Raw genomic sequence first — 13,011 nt, 5'->3', positions numbered from 1 at the left:
GAAGAGGACATGTCCCCTTCCCCCACCCGGGGTGATTGCATAGAGGTTCCTCTCCCTCTTCCATCTTCCGGTTCTAATATTGATTTCCAAGGTGTGTGTGGCCAGAGATGTATCTGGAACTTCTCTATTGCAGTCTACTACCTGAGCTTACTCCTGAGCAATCAAAAGTGTGCATGTGTAGCCATTGCCAAACCTTCAGATCTTTAACTAACAGGCAACTGGAGATACACTGTGGGAGGGTGCTGAAGGCTGGGGTGAATGGAAGCTGATCTTCCTCTGCAGGGCTGTGGGAGCTCTAGTGAACTAGCACTGAGTGTGGCACACAGATGAATACTCTTAGAGAGTTCTGCCCTGATGGTCAATGGGACTTGGCTCATATGGGGCGGACCATGGAGCACAGACTAATCAAACAGCAGTGCCCAACCACAGATTGCTTCTTGACCCCACATGCCTAAACTGTCCTGAATAGCAAGAACTCACTTGCCCAGTATATTCTTTCATTCTCCCCTTCTTTTGCCTTTCCAGAATTGTGTTGTGACAATGGGATTGTCAGATTCAGACATCTGCCTGACACTGAGACTTTGTCACTTATAGACTGTCCTAACTCCTGTCATCTTCCTATGGTGAGTCTAGCCAGACAATTCCTACATAATGGTGCTCAACACTTGTCTTCTTATTATTTTTTTTAATTGAACAACTTTATTTAAAAAAAGACAGATATGTGTACAGATTTTAAGCATTTTTTCATAAAAGTATACTAATACATTTCTGTCGGCACTAGATATTTTTAAAGGTTTGTTAGTGTACATTAAAATCTTACTAGTTACAATGAGCTTAAAGTACAGGTAAAACAAAATGTAACCTGGAAATAGTCAGAGTTTTCTTGGTGTGTAAGGATTAAGTATAATGGTTTTTCTTTTTTTAATTGAATAACTTTATTTTTTAAAAAAGAAAGATAAATATACAGATTTTAAGCATTTTTATATAAAAGTATACGAATACATTTTTGTCAATGCTTAGTTTTTTTTTTAAAGGTTTGATAGTGTGCATTAAGATCTTACTAGTTACAATGAGAATAAAGTACATGTAAAACAGGATGTAACATGGAATTAGTCAAAGTTTTCTTGGTCTGTAAAGTTTAAGCATAATGGTTTTTCCTTTTCTTTTTTTTTTTTTTTATTGAATTTCATATAGTCTGTGACTTTCTTCTGGGGTGTTTAGAGCTTTCTGGGGTTAGTATCCAATTATCAGTGACTGCATATTTTGTCTGTTTTTTCCTGACTGGGTTATCTCAATCAGGATCATACTTTTTAACAATTCTTTCTTAAGAATTCCATAAAGTCATTGTTTCTGATAGCTGAGCTGTACACCATTGTGTAAATATACAACAATTTTGTATCCATTCATCTACTGAAGGACATCTGGGTTCTTTCCAGCCTCAGGCTATTATAAATAGGGCTGCTATGAACATTGTGGTGCATGTGTCTTTGTTGTATGTTGGAGCTTCTCTGTGGTATATGCCCAGAAGTGGAATAACTGGGTCTTCGGGGAGTACTATGTCCAATTTTCTGAGTAACTGCCAGAATGATTTCCAGAGTGATTGTAACAGTTTACAAACCCACCAACAGTGGAGAAGTTTTCCTCTTTCTCTGCATCCTCACCAGCATCTGCTGTCATCTGAATTTTTTTTCTTCACCAATCTGACTGGTGTGAGATGGAGTCTCAGGGTTGTTTTGATTTGCATTTCCCTGAGGCTAATGACGTCAAGCACTTCCTTAGATGCTTCTCAGCTATTCAATATTCCTCAATTGAGAAATCTTTGTTTAGCTCTGTACCGCATTTTTAATAGGGTTGTTTGATTCTCTGGTGTCTAGCTTCTTGAGTTCTTTGTAGACCTTGGATATTAGGCCTCTTTCTGATGTGCCACTTTTCTTTTTTAAAAGAAAAAGACTTATTTATTTATTTCACACACACACACACACACACACACACACACACACAAATATATATATATATATATATATATATATATATATATATATATATATATATATACATATACATATATATGTACATTGTCTCTGTCTTACACACAGCAATAGAGGGCTTCAGATCTGATTTCAGATGGTTGTGAGCCACCATGTGGTTGCCAGGATTTAATTCAGGACTTCTGGAGGAGCAGTCAGTGCTCTTAACTGCTGAGCCATCTCTCCAGAACGCTTCCAACTTTCTAACTGTGATTTTCTTACTTCTTCTCTATTTTGCCATAGCTCACATCAACTTTGTCTTTGGCTGTTTACCATTGACAGTCTTAACCCTGGAAGTATAGAGACACTTTTCCCATATGAGAAGGCAAGGCAAGTTAAAGTCTTTCTTCCTGTCTTTTAACCCCAAATGTTTTTGAACATGTGTGAGGGTAAGCTCAGAAGAAAAGAAACTTTTCTTAGTGTCTCAGGTTATTCAGGGTTTACCCATTTTCAGGTGGGATTTCATTCAGTTGGCCTTGTTGTTTCCCTCCCATTTCTAAATGTATCTCCTTAAAAACAAAAGTTTTAGGTACTGTGCTCAGAGACAAATGTCTTTACATGGGTGGCTCTGGCTTTTGCTCTCTTTCAGGGGTCAGAAAAGGCACTCAGATACCCCATTTCCTCTGCACAGGACCTGTACTTAGTTCTCTTCTTGTTACTTTTTGAAACAGACACTTGGTAATTTCTAGGAGATAGCCTAGCTTTGGGATCACACCTGCCACCCATTTTCCTAAGCTCTAGCAAGTTGCAGCTTGTAACTTTCTTCTTTTCATCAAATCATTTAGTTTCATTATCCTGGGGCTACAAGATGGGTGCTCAAATGGGTCAAGGTTTGTTTACTCTGGAGTTTTGAGTTTTCCCTGGTATACATTCATTACCAGTTAAGGAAGCTCACAGTCACATGTAACTCCATGTTCAAGGATGAGACAGCCGAGTACAGTAACTTAGAAATTAATAGAGCAATTCAATTTAGAAATTAAGAGAGCATATAATCTGAGAGGTCTTTGCCCCCTTTACTATCCCTTAGAAATAATGGCTAGAATCTTTTTTAAAGTGTCACTTTTTTTTTTTTTTTTTTTTTTTTTTTTTTTGCTTTCTCCAAAAAAAAAAAAAAAAAAAAAAAAAAAAAAAAAAAAAAAAAAAAAAAGAACGTGCCCTAGCTGACAAGGATGTAAATAAACTTTCAGGTTCAGGGCCTGGAGTAGAAGATGTGTGGAAAAAAGAGCAAAGGTCCTCTCACTTAATCTGCCCATTGGTAAGCTACAGTGTTAATTATACCAGAGCACTGTAGCTTCTTGCTTCAGAATAACTTAAAATAAAGATAGGTAACCGTTTTTATTATAAGAAAAAGGCAACCCTAGTGTCTTAGCATTTTGTTGATGTGAATAGATACCATAAGCAAGGCAAGTCTTATAAAGGAATAACAATTAATTGGGGCTGGTTTACAGGTTCACAGGTTCAGTCCATTATCATCCAGGCAGGAACATAGCAGCATCCTGGCAGGCATGGTGCAGGGGGAGCTGAGAGTTTTATATCTTTATCTGAAGACTGTTAGAAGAACACTGAGTTCTAGGCAGGTAGGATGAGAGTATTAAAGCACACGACCCGGGTGACATGTGAACTCCAATAAGGCCACACCTACTTCAACATGGCCACACCTGCTAATAGTGCCACTCCTGTGTGGAGCAAGCCAAACTGACACACCTAATCTCTCACAAGAACTTGCTCTCTTCTCTCCTAATTTCAAGAAAGAAACAGAACTCCAGAACTGGTGTTCTCCAGACCCGAGTTTATATATCTCAGAAGATTGAGAGAAGATAGGCTCTGCAAAAAGAGATTCCAGGATAAATAAGACTTGGTGTGCTCTCCTCACAAGATACATCCAGCCACTTGTATAGCTGAAAATTCTGGCAACACTGAACGTACAGAAGAGAAGGAAGGAGAACAGACAAGGAGCTGTTCTTGGGACATTTTTTGGAAGCAAGAATGTTTATAGTTCCTAGACTGTAAAAAGGCTCAGCACATAGAAACAGCTGGATCTCCATGCATGTACTTTCTCACTGATGTGCAGGCATATTCACAGTGGTACAGTCACACATGTAGACACAGACACACACATAGAAAGTGAATGATGAAATTCTACCATTTTCAGCCCAGTTTTGAAATAAGAATACTTAGAATCAAGACAAAACTAGTCTGCTTCTTTGTCCTTCTGCCCTTTATTTTACTGAATTTTTTGCTTTAGGTTTTCATATTAATGACTCACCCTAAATCCTGAAGAGAACATGATAAATATAACCTGACTAGGTCTATAACCAACCGTGAATCTATTGACTGATATTCTTTCTTCACACAAGTAGAACATACACATTCCTAGGGAATGGTCCAATTCACCACTGAGTTTGATGGTTTCCTTTGTTGAGGAGACACAGAAGAAGAGATATCCCTGAGGCCAACTTCTCATAGGAGTCTGCTGACAAGCCAGGCCTAAACCAAACAGGAGACATTGTTAAACAGCACTCTTTGACTTAGCTGGTGGTCAATGACCCAGCATGCAACTCTGTCTCTCTGGGACAAGCTATATCACTTTTCTTCCATCTTCTTGTCAAGAGGCCTCCTTGTACTTCCTCTGAGGACTTAGCTGCCTTTGTACTCACTGAATAAACGCTAAGAAAATGGGACAAAGTTATTGAAAGTAGGCAGGAATGAGGACTGGCTTGTAGAACTGATGGCCCTCACAAACCCTGGCTTTCTCTCACTAGACACTGTGAGATGGAGCTGTGTTGGTCATGCATTCCTCATTGTCCTCAGAGGACATGCTGTATAGCTTCTGATCTCAGTGCTGTCTACTCCTAAGCCCTACTTCCTGCCTGCTCCAGGTAATTCTGTTTTCCTGGCTGCCTACTCAAGGAGTTGATTCCACCAACAAAGAAAAGTTTGAAGGGGTTATACTGTCTGATTGTGTGTTATCTTGACACAAGTGGGACTTATCACAGAGAAAGGAGCCTCCCTCTAGGAAATGCCTCCAAGAGATCCAGCTGTAATCCATTTTCTCAAGTGATCAAGTGGGGAGGGCCTAGCCCTTTGTGGGTGCTACCATGTCTGGGTTGGTAGTCTTGGGTTCCATAAGAAAGCAAGCTGAGCAAGTCAGGAGAAGGAAGCCAGTAAGTAACGCATGGCCTCTGCATCAGCTCCTGCTTTCTGACCTGCTTGAGTTCCGGTCCTGACTTCCTTTGGTGAACAATGTGGAAGTGTAAGCTGAATAAACTCTTTCCTCCCCAACTTGCTTTTTGGTCATGATGTTTTGTGCAACAATAGATCACTGAATAAGACTGGGGAGGATTGGAAAGGCTGCTGGTCCTAAGAGGGTTTGCAGGCCCTCCTGGGCTGAGGGGCTTCAGCATGGCAGCAGTAGTGCTTGCTGTCCCCGTAGACCAGGTACTAGGCCAGGGGGCAACACCCAGAGTAGCAGAAAGAGAATGAAAGAAGCAGATGATCTTGTCAGTGTAAAAGAAGAATGGGTTTGTGGAACAGGACCTCCTGACAATCAGCCCCTCAATGATGACCAACAAAAGGACTGTGAGTATTTTTTGGATAGACTTTGTGAGGAAGAAGAGGAGGCTGGTGCCAAATGCTTGGCCCCAACTGAACAGAAGAAACAGGTAGTTGTAAGTATAAAATCATGGAAAAATGGATTCACTGTCAATGATGATTTTAGAAGTTACTCTGATGGTGCGAGGCAGCAGTTTCTGAACTCCATCAAAAAGGGGGTATTAACTTCCGAATTTTGGGGAGTCTTTGAAAGATGAGGTGGATTTTAACGTTGAAGATTAAAAAATATGATGTATGTATGTCTACAAAGCCTATGTTCCAGCCCTCGTCAGGACAGGGCCACAGACTAGGAAATGCTACACCAAGAATCGCTTCTAAAGCAGAGTATTGAAGTTGACAATAAAAGCACTTTGTCTGCTGTTTCACTGAACAACTTGGAGGATTACCAGGATCCAGATTTGGATCGCCAATGGGGAAAGGACTGTCCAAAGTTTTGACGTTTCCCATAGGGTGAGCCACATCAAAGACGTCATTGAAAAATACCAAGGATCTCAGAGAAGGCTTCCCTTTGCCCTGGCAACAGCCCTTCCTTTCCTCAGATTTCTGGATGAGAAGCTCACATTGGAAGAAGCAGATCTGCAGAATGCTATAATCATTCAGAGATTCCAAAAGACAGCTGAGCCTTTTAGAAAACTCTTCCAGTTTCTGTTTTGAGACATGCTGAAGTGGCAGACAGAAGTCAGTGTGACTGAACTTGTGGTTTGTGGGCTTCCGAATCCTTTATTAGGGGGTTCAATCATCAAAAGCTAGGAGAGTGACAGGGCTGTCAACCAGAGTCTGTGCACTTTTGTCAACAGGCTATTCAGAAGAAATGCCTGTTTTCTATACTAGTTAACCAATGTGATATATAAAATAGCTGCATCATTAATCTTAATGTGATCTAAATTAGCAGAGTATTCAATTATCTAAATCAGCATCAGCATTCAAATATTATTTTGAAACAACAGATACTTTTATAAATGTTAGCTAACTCATTTTTTAAATAGCAGTACATTAAAATATTATACACGACCTATCAAAAGCATCAATGTAATTACTATATTGCCTGTGCTTCATCCTCAGAGCTTTTCAGTTTTCACTCTGATGGCAAGAGATACTCAAATATTCATTTGGCTACAGTATCCAAGATTTATACTCCTTAAATTTGTAATGTAAAAGCACACACAGAAAAGTTATCCAAAGCTAGGTGGTGGTGGCAGACCACATTTAATCCGAGCATTTTTGAAGCAGAGGCAGGAGGCTCTCTGAGTTCAAGGACAGCCTGTCCTACAGAGCTAACTTCCAGGGTTACACAGTGAAACCCTGTCTAGAAAAAAATAACCTCAAAGTTTTCAAATATTTACTTATTTAAAAATAATTTTGAATCTGTCCTCAGCGGCGTGTGCCCTATAGCTCCAGCACACAGCACTTGGACAGGCAGGATAACTTGAGTCCAGCAGTTTGTCAGCCTGAGAAAAATTGTGAAAGCCTGTGTCTTGCTAGTAACAACTTTCACACCTCAAGAGATGGCTCAGCAGTCAGGAGCATTGGATGTCCTTGCAGTAAAGCTAGATTCAATTTCCAGCGCACATGGCAGTACACAACCATCTGAAACTTCTGCTCCAAGATGGTCAACTCCCTTGTCTGACAACTGTGGGCACTGCCCTCAAGTTATACATAGACACACACATAGACAAACAATTCTGCTTATTAAATTTTTAAATGAATGGAAAGATTTATCTAGAGAGGTAGCATTGTATTTTCCTTTCTCCAAAATTGTCATGTCTGACTTCATGAAGATGAGGAGTCTCACCTGTCTCTACAATCACTGTGTTGTAATATCACATAGCTTACAGTCTCTAGAAGACAAAGCTTTTTATTTGTTGGAATGAAAAAGAAATATGTGACTGTATAATTAGGAAAGAGAATTTGACAAAGGGTCATTTGATAGTCATTTTCAAAGGGCTAGTTCCTGGCCAAAAATGGCAGTTCACATGGTCCTAAGCACTTGAAAGGCTGAGGCATGAGGATCATTACCATGAGGTCAAGGTCAGCTTGAGCTACAGAATGAGAGTACGTTAAAACTACAAAGTCTATTACTGGCCTTTCCCAAGCATTGTGACCACTGACTGAGGTGGGTGACAACTGCACTTGGAATCTTCAATAGTGCATAGGTATTGAGTGTAAGTGCAGGAGTTCTATACTAAGTCTGAGTCCACACTGTGTGCTTAACCATGCTCCACCCAAGAAGTTTCCACGAGTCAGTTTATCCTCTTTCCATGTTTACTCAGGATGTCCCTTTTAAACTAAACTACTGGCATAACATGCACCTTGCCTTCCATCCACAGATGAAGCAGTGCTGGAAAGTGTGGATGAGGTTTTAAGTAAGATTCAGGAATAATGAGGAAGCCTGTGGAGATAACCAGATGTCCTTTCTTTCAGCCCTTCTATTTTTAATGATGCTTTGTTCCTAGCTCCCAGGCTTCCATACACCAGACTTGTGTGTGTTGGATGGGCAGGGTGGAATGGAGACTGAAGGAGAACATCTTTACCTAAGAGATTAGCAGGTTTATAACAGAAAATTAAATATTTGTTGATAACGTGTATACAACACTATTAGAACCCTTTTTATCAATATAAATAATTTTAAAAAAGGGGGAATAGTATAATCAATGGTTTTATTATTCAGACACAGGCAAAAACTTTTGATTGTTAATATGTTCAGGATTCTTATGAGATGTTTCATATAGACTCTTCCTGAAACCCTTCTATTTATATAGTTATAATTGACAAAAGTTTCTCTGTATTCTTATGAGGAGCTTCTCACAAGAGTGTTTCTTGTGTATTTACAAATAAAGCCTTCAGTCTCTAATTAACCAGAAGGTGCAGTGGGGGTTTCTTGTGTGTCCATGTAGAGTACATGCCAGGCAGATGTTCCAGTAGAAAGAATAGTCTCTAATTAAAAAATAAAGGATAAATTGCCAAGGAAAGCAAGACGTAAAGTGAACATCTCAGGAGAATAGAGTTTGACCTAAGTCATGTCTCCAGAATTGTCATTGTCAGCTGTCTTATCTGGCAGGTGAGATAGACAGCTTTTTCTCTCAGTCCCTCCTCACACAGAACTTCTTCCCTTCCTCCATCCTTGCCTGTTCACACACTTCCCTTGTCCCCTTGTACCTCAGGTCAAAAACACAATGTACATTCTCTGCAGCTGAGGCAATGTGGCCCATTTAGGTGTGGCAATCCCCATAAGGGCAGACAACATATTCAGGGAAAAACCCTGGCTCTTATTTAAGGGGATCTGCCTTAGGACCAAGCTGTACATCTGTCGTATACTTGGCAGGAAGGGATCTAGGTCCAGCCCATGCACACTCTTGGGTTGGTGGTTCATAGGAACTGTCTATGAAGTTATATTTCATTTTCAAAGCTCAGAAAATATACTGTCAAGAAATCATAACATTCTGAATCGAGGTAAACCTGCTGCGTGTGTAAACAATGAACAACATACACTTTCAGATGAAGTCTATTTTGTATAATATTAAAACACAAAGTGATTGTTTTATATAGCAGTGAATTCCACTCTACAAGATGTGATTCACAAGGCTTATATCAGGTCTAAATTAAAGTAAGAAAAATAAATTTAAAGCCTTCTAGTACCGTCAAAACCCAGTTAAGGGGTGGGGGGCAGAGCTCAGAGCCGTGGTCTGAGGTGTCCGGAAGTGTGAAGTCCACGTGTGCTCTGTGCATCTGTGACTTCCGGAACTCAGGGCCATTTTGTGAGGCTCCGGAAACGAAGACCTTCACACACGGGGTTCCAGGATCGTGAGGGGTTCAGAGCCATTTTCCATTGGGCCCAGAAGGGTGTTTTCCACAACTTCCTTCAGGTATGTGGGGATTTGAGGGGTGAGGACTCCAGCCATTTTCTGAGGTGTCCGGAATTAAAAAGTCCGCGCTCGGCTTCCTGAAGCGGGGGCACGAAGGGGTTGACACCGTTTTGTGAGGGTCCTGGAGCAGCGACCTTCACACACGGGGTTCCAGGCACGTGAGGGGTTCGGAGTCACTTTCCCTTGGGACTAAAAGTGTGTCTTTCCCAACGTTCTCCAGGTACGTGTGAATTCGAGGAGGTGGGGACTCGGAGCCATTTTCTGAGGTGTCGGGAAGTATAAAGTCTACAGGCGGCTTGTGGAATAGCGGACATGCGGGTGAGGCGTGTTGACGCGGTTTTGTGAGGCTCCTGGAGCAGAGACCTTCACACACGGGGTTCCAGGCACGTGAGGGGTTCGGAGTCACTTTCCCTTGGGCTTGGAAGGGCCTATTTCACAAAGTGCTTCAGGTGTGTGGAAAATGGGGGACAGGCCTCGGGGCCATTTTCCGAGGTGTCTGGACATATGAAGGCAACGCTCGGCTTTTGATTGGAGGAATTAACGCGTATCGAGGCCATTTCGTGAGGCTCCTGGTACAGAAACATTTGCACACGGGGCTCCAGGTACTTTAGGGGTTTGGAGTCATTTGCCAGGGCATCTGGAAGGGCGTCTCTCACAAACTGCTTCGGGTTTGTGGGAATTGGGGAAGAGGACTCTGATCCTTCGAGGTGTCCGGAAATATGAAGGCCACACTCAGCTACTTGAATAGGGGACAAGTGGGTGACAGTGTTGAGGCCATTTTTGGAGGCTCTTGAACAGAGACCTGCACACATGGGGTTCCGGGAACTGAGGGAGTTCAGAGTGTCTTTCTGTGCTGCCTTGACAGGGCTTCAGTAACTCGGTGTGTCAGCCTTCCGGGGATTTTTCAGGGGACATGGAGACGTTTGCTGAAGTACCTGGAATTATGAAGGCCATGCTGAACTTCTTGCATCTGGATCCTTAGCACAGTGCAAACATTTTGTGAGGTTCCTTAAGGGAGACTTTCAGGAAAGGACCGCATTCTCTTGAAGGCTTAGAGCCACTTCCAAAGTGTCTGGAAGTGTGATCAGTACTGTGCTTCTGTATTTGGGAACTGGGGAAGTGTCGGTAAGAAAGTGTTTCAGGTAATCCTTAACTGGGGAAGAGGAGGAGCTCAGAGCTGTTTTTCACATAACAGGGAATTGTGAGGTTCCTGAAATGGACATATTTACCCACATAACTCTATATCCAGACCTTGGTGATGGCAGCTCAGAGGCATTTAATCTGATATCTAGAAAGGAGTGAATAAAGCCAATCTTTGGACATCAGGAAATCGAGGAACACATAGTCAATTTCTGACATACCTGGAATAATTGAGTTCTTAGTAAGTTTCTTTACTTATTCTTTTATGTTCTCTGTTTACATTTCAAATGTTATTGCCTCTCCCCTGACAAGCCATCATCCCTGCCCTTGCTTCCACAAAGGTGTTCCATCTCCCAACCACCCTGTCCCACCTCAGCACCTTGGCATTGCCGTACACTGGGAAAATGTGCCTTCATTGGACCAAAGGCCTCTTCTCCTATTGATGCCAGACAATGCCATCCTCTGCTGCATATGTACCTGGAGACATGGGTCTCTCCATGTGTGCTCATTGCTTGGAGTTTTTGTCTCTGAGAGTTGTAGAGGATTTGGCTGGTTGATAATGTTCTTTTCATGGGGTTGCAAACCCTTTCAGCTATTTCAGTCCTTTCCCTAGAACCTCCATTAGGGTCCCTGTCTTCAGTCAAATGTTTAGCTGCAAACATCCACAACTGTATCTGACTCTGCATGATATTCATCACATAAGAGGTTTTGTGGGGTTTGAATTTATTTCTGAAGTTCCTGGAAGAAAGTGAGTCAGACATGGTTGAAAGACCCTCGTTGAGAGGACCTTTAGCTGAGGAGACCCCAGAACCCACGAATCAGCTGAGACCACTGGATGCAAGTCTCAAGAGGGTTTTATTGGTCACAGACGTTCGTGGGCAACAGCCTATTTAGAAGACTAGTGTGCGGACTAAGAAACAGTTACTTTTTTATAGGGTTTGGGGAGCAGAAGCAAGGTACAGAAGCAGAAACATATTAACAGGGTTCTAATTGGCTAGTTTAAATGTGGCCTGGGATTGAGCCCAAAAATATGGCTCTAAGCACACGACTCTTGGTACCAGCCGGGGCTGCTGCTCTCGAGAATAGTTGCCTTGGGTTTATCTAAGTGTGGGAACTGTGGCAGATAAATGGCTCCAAGGACACAACTCCTGGTACCAGCCCGGGCTGCAGCTTTCAAGGATACTTGCTTTGGGCTTATCTGAGTGTCTTACTTTCTTTTTCAATTGTAAGCTGGCCAACCACCTGTATCTTGCTTGGCCACCTGGGACCCTGTCCTAGCCTGCCCCTTGTGTGCACAGCATTACAGAAATGGATTTATTGTTGCTAAGCAGGGGTCTTTAAATGATATTATATATCCAGACATTTGGAGGGGTCATAGCCTTTTTAGGGGGAGGGGGACTAGTAATAGGTCATACCAGGTTAACCACATCACGGGCTTAGATGGATGGGAACCATTTTTTGAGCTGACTACAGTGTAACATCCATGCCATATTTTCTGAGTGGATGTGACTAGTTTTGGGGTTTGAAAAGGCCCTTGTGAGAATAGAAAGTTTACAAATAAAGCATTGTTGACACTTTGGTCAGCATGTCCCCAAGCAGGACAGATGAAACTGCTAGCTTTCATGAGTACTTTGTTGAGATACAATCAAGCTTCATTTTATTCATTTTGTCAGTCAAAGAAACAAACTGAAGCTGAGCAGACCAATGAGCACTCCTAGGCCTTCCATCTCTCTCTCCTAGGACTTGACTGTATTAAAGCCTAGGGTTTAGGATCTTGTTGCTTCCTGAATGTCCAAGTACCCACTTCTGGGGTGAGCCACTTCCCCCACTATTTTACATACAAAGAACTTCCTGGGGGTGGGAGGCTAAGAGACAGCATAAGCTTGACCTAAGAGAAAATGTCTAGATAGTAGGTTCTGAAGAAATGCTGAAAGAATGCAGCCTGGACCCTAGTATGATCCAAATTTTAAAAACAATTGCATCCTTGCCATTCAGAGCACAGGTGGGCCTTTACACACCTGAGTAGCATGGGATGCCTGGAGGAGGCCAAACTGACTCAGTTGACCTTTGATCCAGGCTGTGGTGTGTGAATGAGCAGAGAGATTGATTCTGGGAGTAAGGCCTCAGATATATAAGCATAAGCCTCAGATATGTAAGTGTAAGGAACCAGAATGACCCAGGAGGAGCCTAAGTCCCCCAATAATGGTCAAGTTAAAGCTGCCTGCTCTGCTGTACGGAATATTAATGGAGGTTCGATGCAGACCAAAGATGTCATTCCTGACTATTGGATTAGTTGTAAAGGTGATGGTCAGAGCAGGCTTTATGATGTAAGGTAGATGGAACTAGGGGGAGTTTGGAAGTGCTTTCTG

The 13,011-nt window shown here is 42.1% G+C and overlaps 1 pseudogene across 1 annotated transcript; it reads left to right on the top strand.

Moving 5' to 3' along the window:
• Positions 1–5,506: 5,506 nt before the first annotated feature.
• Positions 5,507–6,293, top strand: LOC308415252 (UBX domain-containing protein 2A-like; annotated as a pseudogene). Its single transcript has one exon. The product of its transcript is annotated as a UBX domain-containing protein 2A-like (transcript).
• Positions 6,294–13,011: the final 6,718 nt, after the last annotated feature.

This window comes from Micromys minutus (assembly GCF_963924665.1).
Source record: "Micromys minutus genome assembly, chromosome: X".
NCBI lineage: Eukaryota > Metazoa > Chordata > Mammalia > Rodentia > Muridae > Micromys > Micromys minutus.
This window is presented reverse-complemented; position numbering and strand designations above follow the sequence as displayed.